Consider the following 15848-nt stretch of genomic DNA (forward strand, 5'->3'; position numbering starts at 1 on the left):
CTGAGGATTTAAATCAGCGAGGCTCTGGAGATAACCCATTACTCGCTGGTTCAAACGTTCTTGAGCGATGACGTACTAGACCAGGTTGGCCAGTACTGGGTCTCTCTCAATTCGTCCACCGGCAAAAGTTGCTACTTCTCCGGGTGCTGCATGGCTCGGAAAGTAATAATACCTTCGTTCGCTGGCATAGGGTACCGCGAATCGAAGGCGAACAATCGCTTCGTGTGCAGCTGCTTCTATGGCCATCTGCGGAGTCGGCATAGATTTCCCCAGGAAGGAGACTTCCGTGGGGTCTTGATTCGAATCTACGGGGGGGGGGGATGTCCACTACTGCCCAATATTTCGAGGTGGAAGGGGTGATCCTCGATTTGAGTAGCTCGTACTGGGGTGGCTGGGTAGAGCCCATGGTACTGCAGGTGAAGTCCCACAATATTTTAGCAAAGCTACCCGGGGTTGCATCTGGGATTCTCAGATAAATGCTAGGGCTCGGCATGGCAAGAAATGGTGGTGAGGACGGTGCACAAGACGAGGGGTACTTGGCACGGTCCGAGGTGGCCTCTTATATAGTGACTAGGCTGGGTTATTTACCGCGGTGAGGGGCAATGGGTTTGTCGGTTCTGCTCTCATGGGGGTCGGGGTCAAAGCCACAGATACACACATCTCATAAAAGTGACGTGTTACTGTGGGTGTCGTCGGGGTTGGTTTTTGGTAGCTATGCCCGAAATTGAAAATGCAACTGCACTTCAACATACAGCTGCTATTTAGAATAGGGATGCACATGCAGACAACATTGTGGTGATACAAGATCACATCATTTACAGGGTGTGGATAAACTGAGACTCGGTACTACTCAAGTGACTTAGTCTACCTCGTTCATATCCAAGCGGGCATGCCTTGTGGACGCCGAGGCTTCTCCACACTACAAGAAATATGTCAACTTATGACCTTCTGTCAGTGACCCTCGAAGAATTGGTCATAAATTTATGACCATTTTAGACCAATTGGTCAAAAGCTGTTCAGGGGGCTCCAAACCCTAAACCATTGCGACCATTTTGGTCAGAAAGGTCGTAATTTCCTTACACAAAATGGTCACAAAGCAAACAGTGCTAGTCCGCTGCCTTATTTCTAGTTGTTAATGACCAATATAGATGGTCATAGCCTTGTAGATTGTGGTGGGTTGTGATGACTAGGCGCCATCTCATCAGTTTTGCCTATGTGTCATGTCCATGTGGCAGTTTTTGCCCTAGGTTGTGAAGCAACCTATATTTCTATCAATCCCAAAATTCCCAAAAAATCTCATAAATTCTTTGGGGCACATCTTCATCAAATATGTAAAAATCCTTCCTTGCCTAGTTCAAAACTAATTCAACAATATTCATTTTCCTATTCTGTTCACAACAACACTTTATGAAGGAAGTGCTATTTATATATTCTTGATTGCCCTCGGAATTTTTGGGCACTCTTTCCTATCCAAATCATTACCGCATGACAAAATTCAGCTCCATTTGCCTAGCAAATCTTCCGTGGCAAATTTCCAAAGTTTTTGTCCACCTAGAAGCATTGTGAAGGAAGTACCTTTTTTATATCTCTAAATGACATGAAATTTATACAGTTCCTTCATATTCCCAAATTATCACCCTCCTCCAAATTGCAGCTCAGTCAAATCATCTATGTGAGCCCAGGTTCAATTTATATTTTATGGCCAAATTGGCATGTTGCAAAGCAAGTGTTATATATACCCCTCCTATTACCCTCAAACTTTTCCGGCACTCTTCCATACCCAAATCATTGCCACATGCTAATATTCAGCTCAATTTTCCTAGTAAATCTTTCTCGGGAAATTTCCAAAGTTTCTACCTCGAGAGAAGCTTTGTGAAGTAAGTACTAGCTAGGCTTACCCAAATGATCTGAAAATTTACCAGCGCATGACCATACCTAAGTAACTTACCTACACCAATTTTGAGCTCATTTCATTCATCCAATCTCTCTCACTAGTTTTCCCAAGTTTCTGTCCATAGAAGAGCATTGTGAAGGAAGTACTACTTTGGCATGTCCAAATGGTATCAATTTTCTACAATGCTTTCCTATGCCCAAATAACCATCCTCCACAAAATTTCAGCTCACTCCATTCATTATTTTGAGCCCAACTTCAACATTCATATTTTTGTCCAGCGTGGTACTTTGCAAAGCAAGTACCACATAGGATCCTCCTTTTGAGCTAAAAATTTGTGAAGACATTCTCCTTAGTAGATGATCATCCTCATCCAAAACTCACGCCCATTGGCCATGTGCATTTCCCATACCGCTAATCAAACACTTGGCTGCTAATTCATGTTGAGCATCGATCGGTCTCCTCGTGAGAATCTTATGTTGTAATATTCTTTCTAGCACCAACCTGGGGAGTGCCCAACCCACTAGACATGCCTAGGCCGCCCAGAACACATGGCAACATTACGGTCACGCGGTGACCACGCGACGGGCATGCGAGTTTACGCGCTCTAGAGTTGGGGCCCTCGGCCACCGCCCAAACCTCGACGTATCGCCACCAAACCATGTATTTATGATTAAATAGGTCCTTATGTAACTAGAAATGATTTTTGGAAAAAATAAATAGCAAACTATGAGGCAGCTGCAGTTCAAATTTGACCCGCTTCCAGTTGAATCGGCGGAAATTTGTTTTTTTCACGAGAGGTGGATCAAAAATTTTTACACCCAACCATTTTGTCAATTGTGCATTAAATATGGCCTAGTATTTTATAAAAATGATTTGTTCCAGTTTTGCAACAATTATTTGGTAGTTCCTTCACAAAAAAACCTCCTTTCAGGCACTCGAAAAATGGAAAATGGTTTTTTCGTCCAACGAAAATGAAAACTTCCTTAGACAACATTGTTTGCCATTCCAATATGCACTCTTGTGAGCAATATGAGATCATTTGAACAAACTATGCCATGAATGTGGCCATAAGATTGATCATTTGGCTTGAAAGCCATTGATCTCCACACATGATAGCTCGTTTCTGAGAACACTTTTTTATAATAATTGCCGTATTACAAGTTTGTTATTTTTCCTAGGAACTTGGCCACATATGATGACACAATGCGAAGGTTTTCCAATTTTTTGATTTTTTTTGAATTTTTTATGCCGGTTTCAAAATGCGATCAAAATGGCGGGCTTGACCGTTCCTAGCTAGTTGTTGAATATTGGAATTTTTTTGGTGTTTCTATGATTAAATAGATACTTATGTACCTAGAAATGATTTTTGGAAAAAGTAAATAGCAAACTATGAGGCAGCTGCAATTCAAATTTGACCCGCTTCCAGCTGAATCAGCGGAAATTTGTCTTTTTCACCAGAGGTGGATCAAAACTTTTGACACCCAACCATTTGGTCAATTGTGCATTAAATATGGCCTAGTATTTTAGAAAATTGATTTGGTCCAATTTTGCAGCAATTATTTGGGAGGTCCTTCACAAAAAACCCTCCTTTTGGGCACTCGAAAAATGAAAAATGGTTTTTTCGTCCAAAGAAAGTGAAAACTTCCTTAGGCAACATTGTTTTCCATTCCAATATGCACCCTTGTGCACAATACGAGATCATTTGAACAAACTATGCCATGAATGTGGCCATAAGATTGATCATTTGGCTTGAAAGCCATTGATCTCCACACGTGATAGCACGTTTCTGAGAACACTTTTTTTAAAATAATTGCTGTATGACAAGTTTGTTATTTTTCCTGGGAACTTGGCCACATATAATGACACAATGCGAAGGTTTCCCAATTTTTTGATTTTTTTGAATTTTTTATGCCCGTTTCAAAATGCGGTCAAAACGGCGGGAATGACTGTTCCTAACTAGTGGTTGAATCTTGGAAATTTCTTGGTGTTTCTATGATTAAATAGATACTTATGTACCTAGAAATGATTTTTGGAAAAAATAAAGAGCAAACTATAAGGCAGCTGCAGTTCAAATTTGACCCGCTTCCAGCTGAATCGACGGAAATTTGTCTTTTTCACGAGAGGTGGATCAAAACTTTTTACACCCAACCATTTGGTAAATTGTGCATTAAATATGGCCTAGTATTTTAGAAAAATGATTTGGTCCAATTTTGCAACAATTATTTGGGAGGCCCTTCACAAAAAAACCTCCTTTTGGGCACTCAAAAAATGGAAAATGGTTTTTTCGTCCAAAGAAAATGAAAACTTCCTTAGGCAACATTGTTTGCCATTCCAAAATGCACCCTTGTGCACAATATGGGATCCTTTGAACAAGCTATGCCATGGATGTGGTCATAAGATTGATTGTTTGGCTTGAAAACCATTGATCTCCACACGTGATAGCTCGTTTCTGAGAAAACTTTTTTAAAATAATTTCCGTATTACAAGCTTGTTATTTTCCCTGGGAACTTGGCCACATATAATGACACAATGCGAAGGCTTCCCAATTTTTTGATTTTTTTTTTAATTTTTTATGCCCGTTTCAAAATGCGGTCAAAATGGCGGGAATGACCGTTCCTAGCTAGTGGTTGAATCTTGGAATTTTCTTGGTGTTTTTCTGATTAAATAGATACTTATGTACCTAGAAATGATTTCTGGAAAAAATAAAGAGCAAACTACAAGGCAGCTACAGTTCAAATTTGACCCGCTTCCAACTGAATCGGCGGAAATTTGTCTTTTTCACGAGAGGTGGATCAATTTTTTTTACACCCAACCATTTGGTCAACTGTGCATTAAATATGTCCTAGTATTTTATAAAATTGATTTGGTACAATTTTGCAACAAATATATGGTAGGTCCTTCACAAAAAAACCTCTTTTCGGGCACTCAAAAAATGGAAAATGAATTTTCCGTGCAAATAAATTAAAAACTTCCTTAGACAACATTGTTTGAAATTCCAAGATGCATCATTGTGCACAATATGAGATCATTTGAACAAAAATTTGATAGGACTTTCACAAAAAAACTCATTTTGAGCACTGAAAAATGGAATGAAATTTTTTATCTTAATCGATCGTGACCAATTTATATGGTCATAAGGTCATCAAATGGTTTGCTGCGTTCTGATTGGACCATGGGCATATCACGCGGATCACGCTCAACCACCGTCGGATGCTTCCGAATCCAACGGCCCAAACCCACCCGAGCCAAAACCCTAGGTCTGTCCTCATGGACATTTTCCACCCCCCCCCCCCGCCTCCATTCTTTCTCTCATTTCTCCCTCCCCCGCCTCCATTCTTTTGCTCCAGATCCGCCACCCACCCCAATCCCTCTCCCCGATCGAGATCGACGACGACGGCCCCCCGTCGCCGCCCCTCCCTTATCCCCTTCGCCGCTGTCGCTCACGCACTCTTTTCCCCATCGCCGTCGCCACCTCTGCTCGCTACACCACAACCACACGGCCATCCCCATCCAGATCCAACCACCGCTACACATCGACGAGGCGGCGGGCGGGCGGGGCGCGCCGGCGCGGCCCTCCGTGCGCGTGCATCGGTAGGCCCTCGAGGCGGCGCCATCGGGGATCGTCTCCGGGCTCGACCTCGGCCGCCTCAACTCCTCCCGCGCCGGCGGCTCACTCCGCAAGGTCGCTGCCGGACCCGCTGGATGAGGAGGACAGGGCCAAGTGCCCGCACTTCATCGTGCTTGCCGGCGAAGAGTTCCTGGCCCGGGGGCGGACCGTGGAGCTGCCGTGCTTCCGTGCGGGCTCACGCTGGACCCCAAGATCGCGCAGCTCAGGGAGGGGGAGGAGCCGCTGTGCAGGTTGGTTTTGGGCAGTGACGGGGTGCAGGAAGCTGCGGGACACGGAGTTCTTCTCGCGCCAGGACCCCTATGTCATCGTCGAGTACGCCAACACCAAGCTACGCACCAGAACATGCACCGGTACGATACGCCCCTCCCGTTCGCCATTTTGGTTTGCTTCAGCTTCTCTATCGCGCAGCCTGGCTGTATGACGTTATGCGTGACCATGTACTACTCATGCTCTTCAAGTGAAGATTGTTTCTGTGCATCATCCAATCAAGCCTAGTACTCAAAACCGGTGCCATTTGAACTGAGGGTCTAGTGCACTGCGCAATCAATCAATCCGGCAACAATTTAGTCTGCTTATTCAGCCATAGTACCTAGCTCAATCTATTCCAGTCATTAACTTATTATCATGCCTTTGACCACGAACACACATTGTTTCGGACGAGGGTGGGTGTAATCTAGTACTAGTAATGGCATGTTCATTTGGGAGGTCATACCCAACTAAATTTGCTCTTCGGTGGTTGCGCCAACCGAGCTGCTGCCGCTAAAACAAAACGGTGGGTGAGTGACCTTGTCAGCGTTGCTTCTTCTTTCTTCTCGAGGAGCAGAAGCAGCGACGTGTTCTCATCTTCAGTTATACTTTGCCACAAGCAAGCCTCACTGCTCAGTTTGTTCCTTCCTGCAGTTTGTGCGTCCACAAACTCTGCCCAAGCCTAGGTGCCCAAAACTGGTGGTATTCAAACTGAATTCATCCGATATTTGAACTGGATTTACCCGAGTCATCTAGTGTATTGTCAGTCTGGAGCCAATTTAGTCTGCTTAATTAATCAGCATACTCGACTCAATTTGTTTCAGTAGTTGCACCTACCGGCACCACGCGGTGGTTGGATAACCAGGTCATGCGCACTCACAGTTTGTAACAGCAAGGCCCACTGTTTGATTACTATATAGGCTGCTTCTCTGAAACATCTGCATGCCATTATTACTATACAGGTTTGCTAGGAGAAGTACCAGTACCATTTTATGGAGTCCGTCAGTTCATAGGCTGAGCAGCTCTGTTCCAATGTGTGCCTCCTTTTATGCTGAAGTGTATGTTTCCCGCTGCATGAATAGTAAGACCGCATAGAAGCACAGAATGATCTGTTTTAGCAAAATACACCGTCAAGTCAGTCCTCAAATAGTCTTTTACGGCTACATAACTTTTACTCCATGTCTTGGTCCATATGCTGCAGAAAATTGCGGCTCTGTGTTTAATTTATTTCTTATACATCTCTATTAATTAGTAATAGCAGTTTGGATTGCTCTGTCTTCACAATGCTCGAATGGACTAGATTTACAAATCAATGGTGAACACTAATATAGTGAACGAAATAATGGAACAAAAACATGTCCCCTTTTTCTTCAGACGACATACTGAAGTAAAACCCAACTGAAGATGCACTGTTCATGTTGAGGGATTAAACACAGCACACGCAGTTTTCTGCTACGTTTAATATACTTGTGCATCGTGTGCTTATACTACCATTTGCTTGGTTCTTAACACAGGTGAAGTGTCCAGCTATGCTTCTCACTGACCAGTCACGCTGACAAGTCGAACGTGCAGGGTGAGAGGTGAGACGACCCTCATTACCACTCTGTACGCTGATCCTGATTCGAGGTATGGCTAATGTTTCCCTCCCTGCTCTTAGTTCTTCCTTGGATCTTGTGTTTGTGTGATGACTTTTTGAGTCTCTTGCAGACTGGGGTGTGCAGTACGTCCGCAGGTGCCACCGATCCGGAGCCTGATGTTGCTGCTGAAGAGTAGAGCGATCAAAGCTCCCCCAAAGGGACATCTGGAGGGCCTTGCTCATTAGGTGAGCTGATGTTTGCCCGAGCGCTTTGACTAGTGATGTTTTTTTATGAGAGAGGGAAGTGATATTGATGTTGTGGTTGCTGTTTCGTGCTTCGTGAGATGGTAGTTGGTAGTGGGATAGGCTGTTGTCCTTGTTGGGTAGAATGTCTGCCTCGTTCGGATAGGCTACTTGTTACTGCAAGCATGTGGAGTTTTACTTCGCCTGATCTCATATACATAGATTACATTCCTATGGTTATGCTTCCCTGAATCAACCATTTCTTATGCTGTTTCTTTTGACTGACCGAGTCAGGTCCTCGTTGTAGAAGATGAACAAGTGCCTGGCCTGCTATATAATTCCTGTTTGTTCTAAATTTTTGTTTGTTCTAGAGTATAACTGTTTGTCCTGTCTCCTCTCTTTTCATCTTGAGTATGACTTGGTCAATGTCTATATAGCCTGAAAAGAATCTGGCTCGCCTTTGGTTTGTTGCGATCCCAAGCATGGAGTTGTTGACGTTATTACTCCTACTTGTTACTGTAAGGGAAGGGAGCATCTTGTCCTGACTAATTAACTGAATTTTAACCTGTCTGAATACAGTATGTTAGTATGGGCGAGCGTAGAATTTTGTGTTAATGGCACAGCCCATGCACTGAAACCTGAAGATCAGCCAAATCTTATGTAATAGTACAAATTAACTGTGATGGCCATTACATTGACTTACCAGTACTTATTACATTGACTTCCCAATACTTATTTATGTAAACATGTTCTTTTTACTGCTACATTATGGTTGAAATGTCAATATATTTAAACTCACTGTTTAGATTCTGCAATCATAAGCATCACTTGTATTATGGTCTTAGACAGATTATTGTTTGAGCTATCTTCTCCGACTAGATAAGTGTACGGTCTATCCCATTATTTTCTTTTGTTACTTGGTCTATGAGCCATGATGGCATGACATATATTATTGTGTTGATTCCCTATGTGATGCAAAAGCTATGGTGTTTTGTTTTGAGTCTGTTGTAAATTGTAATTGATAATGATTTGTGTAAATTAGTGTAGAACATATGTCTTGTTATCTTAAATCGTTCGTGCCGTGCTCAATGAACCATCTAAGATTGAACCATTTTTTGCATTCAACATCTAGAACCATTCTGGGAGTTTTGTTATTCACACAACAACTATGTGTTCTTATCTCTTGTGTTGTTTCTGTGAGCTAGTCTTTGTGGTTATTACTGTTACATGTTACATGTAGGGATGCTTCATGATTTAGCCCCTAGCTGCTTTCTATATATTTTTTATTTTGTTTCTAACTCTTTTGATTTATTGGTAGGTGCCTTCGTTCAGCCTGTACGAACATATCCAGAAGTGAAAGTGAAGAATCAGGAGTATAGTTGTAGTAGTTATATGTTGTGATAGTATCACATGTAATGGTGAAATGAATTATGTAAAGATTGTGCTCTTAGCCAAAATTGGCATGTGGTTTGAAAATGTTCATTTCTTTGTTGTTCTAACTGAAATAATCGTGTGGAAATTGAAACCTGGTTTGTCTTTAATTAGAACCTGACAAGTGGGACCTAATAGTTTTTGGCATCTAAAATGGGCATTTTCCAAATGATATTCATAGGGAAAAAACTAAAAATTAAGGAAATGGACTGTAAAAAGGCTGAGGCCCAATTGAGAAATAGATGCGACCCAAAAAATAAATGGTCTAAAAAAGGATCACTCCCTAGAAATAAATGGGCTTGGCCCATGAAGTCAACCCAAAATTAATAGGAAAAATACATTAAAAAGGCCGAATTGTTGGGCTAGGCCCATGTAGAAAACCGAATTGGACCGGGCTGAATCTTGTGCCACGTCAGCTTGCCACGTTGGATGCCTACGTGGCCTGGGGAGGTTACAAGTGACCAAAACGCCACAGTAGACGTATTTTGGTCATAAACGTCTACGACCATTCCAGAAGAAAGGTCGCTATAGTCAGTTTACGACGGCCAGCTTTTGACCTTATGTTTTTGGTCACAAAAAGGTCACAGATGGAAATTTGTGACCATTTAGTGACCAATAGTGGTGGTCATAAGTTGACATATTTCTTGTAGTGCCATTGGCTTCACCGTCAGGGTTAGCCGGAGGGGGTTGAGGAACTGCAGGGTCGGGGTAGCGATGATGACCATCGCGGGGATTGTTGGCCACAATCCCGTTGGAGTGGGTTCCCAAAAGGCGACGAAGCACTTCTGGGGTCATCAAGGCACCTTGGTTGATGGCTGGGGCTGACCTTAGGGTCTCGATTGGTTGTCCGAACAGCACGACTGGGTTGTCGGTGTCGGGCTCATCTTCTCTTCTTGCTGGGGGGTCGGCGAACCAGTTCTCCACGAGCTGCGATCAGGTCCAGAGTGATCTGATCGAACAGTCCCTCTAGTGCACTTACATATCGCACCAGATGCAATAATGCAGGGTCCGTCTCGTGGTCTCCGTTGGTGACTTGGGGTGGTCTGCCATACCCGTCACGGCTAGGGTAGTAGTAGAAGGAGCGACAGTTAACTCTAGGCGACAAGTGCCGGAGTTGAACTATAGCTTCTCGAGTAGCTAGTTGGATGGCTTGCGGCTCAAAGGAAGTTGTCCTTCCGGTGAACCTGTAGGGGCGTTCTGGTGATAGACCCCTACCATAGACATGCACAGTGGCCCAGAACTGACTGCTTTCACCGCTCATGGGCCCTTGGTACACAACATATTCTGGGGGCTCTTCTAATGCAAAGGCACGGCGGGTGAGGTTTGCTAGCACGGTCACAAAACCTCTAAGGTTGGTTGCTGTGGTCTCATTGTGAACAATGGGGTCAGGCATTCTAGCTCGGTTTGGGGTAGAGGCTGTGTTGTGCTGGGCTGAGGCGAGCGTGCCCTTTTTATAGCAAAAAGGGGACGGAGTCTTCCTTTGCACGCTTGCGAAAAAGACTATTCAAGGGCCGTTCACTAGCGTGATCGACATGCTAGGCTGATAGGTTGGGCACCGACTGCCAAAGGTGTCGGGTCACTGTGTGGCTATCTTACACGAGAAGCTTGGCCGGGGTTTAGTTAAGGTCTGATGGGTTGGTTACCTAGGTTTCTCGACCCGGCTAAGATAGGATTAGCCAATGGTCAGCCTGACTCTGATACCAAGTTTGTCAGGACCGAGTTTTTCGGGATATGATTTCCCAGAAAATGGCCCTTGTGCTCATCAGCCCTAGGATTACTGTTAGCTGAAGAGGCACCAACTGGATACAGAAATTCCAAGCAAAGTACATAATATATTGTACAAGACCATTCTGGCCTATGAGTACAACAATTGGTTTTCTAGTGGCTGAAGGCGAAAGCGGTTTGCGGGTCACCAGTGTCTATGGGACTCCATTTCCCATAGGAACAGCTGACCAGGGTAACTCCTATCTTCGCGGGGCTGCTATCACCATTGTGTAGGTTCCGGGAGTGTCATCACAACGCTCCTCTCCATGCAAGAAATCTGGCCAAGACAATAGCCAGGGACAAGCCAGTGAGTACTTTGAATGTACTTGCAAACATTAAGAATACAGGTATAATATAGCCACTGATAATCATGCTTTAAAATATTCTGTGATCACTTTGTCAGTTATGCAATAAGGTTCATTATGCACGCAAGTAGATCATTTGAATGAATCATGATTAAACGATCAGGTTGTGGAAATGCAAAGCACCGATCGCGTGTCTAAAACGACGCCCCGAAAGGATAATAATATGAAGCATGTCTCAGTCACGCGTCTGAGCAACACCACATAAAGGGCTTATATATAAAAAGAATAACAAGCATGTCATAGTCACGCGTCTGTGCGACACCACATAAAGGGCTTATAAAAAGAATAACAAACATGCCACAGTCGGGCGTCTGTGCGACACCACATAAAGGGCTTATAAGTAAATGAAAATAACGGACATGCCACAGTCGGGCGTCTGTGCAACGCCACATAAAGGGCTTATAAGTAAACGAAATAACAAACCCGCCACAGTCGGGCGTCTGAGCGATGCCACATAAAGGGCTTATATATCTTATATCTTATATCTTATATCTTATATCTTATATTTACTAATTGGAGGCACCTTTCATGATCTCTCATTAATCCATATCATCAAAATTAATTAAACCGTTAGATTATAAAATTTACGGTCAGGATAAAAAGAAAACTTGCGTAACGTACAGTCATATAAAAAGCGCATGTGTCACGTCTAACATTAAAGAAACCAAACATGAAAAGTCTCCCGTAAGAAAAAAAAGGAAATCCTCAAGCGAAAAAACACACACAAGGAAAGCCTCCACACGTTGCCATAAATTAGGAAGGAAAGCCTATATCATGATTGAAGAAGGAAATCCCCCGTTAAAATCTCTAATGATATAATGTCAAAGTAATGATAAAAGAGAAAAAAAAGGCATGATCCGGCTGATTGCCTCCACGTTAGTTTCCATAAAAAATACATAAACTAAATCTTTATATAATTTAATTAAATCTATGGTTCAGATCAACAAGCATATACAATGTGTAGATCAATAAAAAGCATAGACGTGCTGTCAAAAAAGGAAGGGAACCGTTAGATTGTAAAATTTGTAACCGAGAGAGAAGGAAAGCTTCCTTAACATAGATGATCCAGTCCTATAAAAAGTACACGTGACACGTCCAAAATTAATGTAAAAAAAAGGAAATCCTCACGTAAGCAAACAGAAGGGAAGTCTCTACCCGCTCCCACAAATTAAGAAGGCCCCGTCCCCGTTAAAATCTCCAACCATAAAATGTCTAAAAAATTCCAACGATAAAAAGGAAAAAGAATCAACGATAAGGTTTTTTTTAACTTAGAATCCACGATCAGGCTGTTTGCTGAAATACGTAAAAAAAATGAAAAAACAGTGGCTGATTGCTGAAATAAAAAAGCCAACGAGTTTTTTTTTAAAAAGTCAACAGAATCTCCACGTGAATTATTAGGAAAAACATAAATTAAATTTTTATATATTAAATGCACGGTTCAGATCAATAAGTGAACGTGATTAGAGTTGTAACAGTATATGGTGTGTATATCAAGGAAAAAAGTCATAGACGTCCTGTCAAATCAAAAGCTAAGAAAAATAAATGATAGATAGACCGATCTGCACAACTCATAAACTTAGATCGTCCTCGGTAAAAAAAAAATTAGATCGTTCTCCTGCCCTACCAGACCTCCTCTTCCTCCTCAGTCTCGCCGCCTGTGGTCGCAGCGGCTTGCCGTCGAATGGAAGAACCTCCGATCCTGTTATACCATTATTGCAACGATGTCTCTGTCCAATATGCAAAATCTTATGCCTCTGCCGTAATTGCAATAGCTGGCGTCATGCAATGGTCTTTGTCTCTCCTAGAACGCTCCTGTCGGTTCACTTCTACATATTATCGTCGGACGCAATATCCTGCAACCATCCACGCCACAGTATGCAAGGGACTGGAAAATTTGACTAGATCCAAACAACCCTCAAGTTTGTTCTTCCGACACCTAATCTCATTAGTTATATGAGGCGCATGAATGTGATTAGTGATGGGTGCGAATATGGATGCTATGATGATTGACGTGCTCCCTATGATACCCATGAATACTGAGTAGATTGAGTAGATGATAGGTCAACTAAGCATGTTGTTTTCAGATTCTGCGTACACGAGATGCTAATCAAATCGTTCTTTTGATGTAACTGCGTTTTGAACTGCGAAACATTGGCATGCAGAGATGAATAACAAGAATATGCTACAACCTTGCTAGGCGTACTGACTAGAATAGTTTCCTTATGAGCGCTGGACCTCATATAAAACATGGCCCTTCTGTCTTTGCCACCATTTGGATGTATGAATTATTTGACACCGATGTTACTAATTGTTTGGGCACGCCCACATACTGTGTGTTAATTATGAAACTGTAGAGCCTTAGTATGTCACTGTTCTATCCTTTCTCATTAGAATAATTTGATTACCTTTTCAAAGTGGAGATGGTTAAAGACTTTTGTTATTATACCCAACTAATGATGTGCAGTTTCGAACCAAAAAATTAAAATGACATGTTATGAAATACATACGACCAAATTTGGTTTCACAGCTATACTATTTTCTGTGGTATGTAATTTTACAGAAGGTGATCTCATTATATATTCCCCCCTATGTTGCTCCATTATTTACTAATTTGAAACATTGGCCATCAAAAAGCGCCATGAGATCACAACATGTGCTATATTAAAATGTTAACTGCAAAGACGATGTTGTGAAGACTAATCGTTCTGAACAGCTATACTACAAAGACGATGTTGTGAAGACTAATCGTTTGTTTTTTGAATCTAGCGATTTCATTAATTTCCCTTTCCTGAAGATCTTAATTGTCGGAATAAGTTTCCAAGCATTAATTGGCTATATTTATAGGACCAGCATGATTTTTCTTTGAAAAAGGTTGACTTCTTAGAGGCCTTCTATATGTAAAGTGGTACCAGGCCAGCAAATGAGTTTGTTTACCTAATCTTATTTTGTCTGCAACATGATAAATGGTGTACTTCTCATGAGTCCGCTTGCTTGGTTTATATCCTCCTTTATTAGTGGAGATTAGCCATTTTACTATATCCACACTAGAATACCAAGAGATAAATCTCCAAACAGGGTGGATCTAAAATATTAGTTGGCAGTATAATAGCACAATTACCAGTGAATCAGCAGTTGGCAACTATGCCCATGCGGGTATCTGCTATAAAAGATAAGTGGGCAAGGTTTTCAAGGCAAGTATTCTTAATCTATGCTAAAAAAATAGTGGCGCCGATTTCTTCTTCGACCAGATGCTTAAGTAAGCCATAAATCTACATTATGTTTCAGTGCACATGTCAAGAAATATTGCACATGTTATCAATTAAGTTTCACATTTAACTGCATACTTTTTTAGTTAACACAACATCGCTAATTATAAATTGGCAACTAAAATTATAATGTGTTGTAAACCTGACTGTTCGGATGACTCTTTCGTCGTGTGACAAGTGTGTAAAATTGATAGACATAATTGTTAAACAAAGATAAACACAATAGGCATTACATATGGACCATTAGTAAATTAGGGTTAAAGAGAAAATATTTATCCAATTGATGAACATCCTGTGTTATCATAAATCTCTGAAGAGGTGGGCCCGGTTTCAAAATACCGACATGACATATTTGATTTTCCAATGTAATATTTGATTTTGTACAATAAATGTATACTAATTTTAGTATTTAATGCTTAGTTAAAGTTACTAGCCCGTGCAGATGCACGGGGTTGATGACTAGTAACCATAATCATAGTGAATATCCAAGAGGTAGTACCATCCCAGGGATATTCATTATCTCAAACAATGCAAACGGTTAGTCCACAATGATAATAATCATAACCATCATATATCACAAGTCATAATCGATATTTTGGTTTAGTAGTTTCTCCTCCGAAGACCGACACTTGACCCATCCCAGACTATAGTCCTTAACCATGGACACGGCTATTCGAATAGGTTTAATATCTCTGCAGAGGGTGTACTCTTTACCCACGAGTAACGGATTTCTTTAGTCCATCGGAACTAATTCCGTCTACGGTCTTTTGGTTGAAAACACACCTGACTTGCACACACCAGCTTTTACTCGTGTCTGGAATCACCCATGACACATGTTAAGTAAAACTCTAAGTGGGGAGGCTACAACCTCGCGTAGCATGGGATCAAATTTCTATCGCGCGCTCTAAGGGGTGCCCCCCTCTCGGTCCCAACCGGAAACACCCATGCCCCTGGATCAGGTGGCATGCCTACCGGATGCAGCCGGTATCTTCCACCATGGCCTCTCTGTATGGTGTGTGCTAAGACAGGGGTTGACAACTTACTGAACCGTACCCTACTTTCGGCAGGGACAAGTGGCAGCATGAAAACACGTGTGGGGGTTACTGGAACAAGACTCGATCTACGGCCGACTCAGGAGGCTTAAGTATTTCCTGCATGATTAGCTCAAGGATAATATTTCACACCCATCAGACACAACCACCACTCATCATACCTTCCCCTGCCCTACCGGTCATAACCGTCTCGACTAGGGACAAGCTCGGGTCTACCCAATACAGAGGCTTTCCCGGATCCTTCCCGGTAGGCATGAGAGGCATATGAGGGTGATTGCTATCATAAGCATATCCATTTCCAACAACAAGTATTTTCGTTATGCACTCAACGCGTATGATCATGTCGTTATAAAAATAATTAATGCTCCATGTCGAGGTGGTAT

The sequence above is a fragment of the Triticum aestivum genome, chromosome 7A (assembly GCF_018294505.1).
Source record: "Triticum aestivum cultivar Chinese Spring chromosome 7A, IWGSC CS RefSeq v2.1, whole genome shotgun sequence".
NCBI classification, from domain to species: domain Eukaryota; kingdom Viridiplantae; phylum Streptophyta; class Magnoliopsida; order Poales; family Poaceae; genus Triticum; species Triticum aestivum.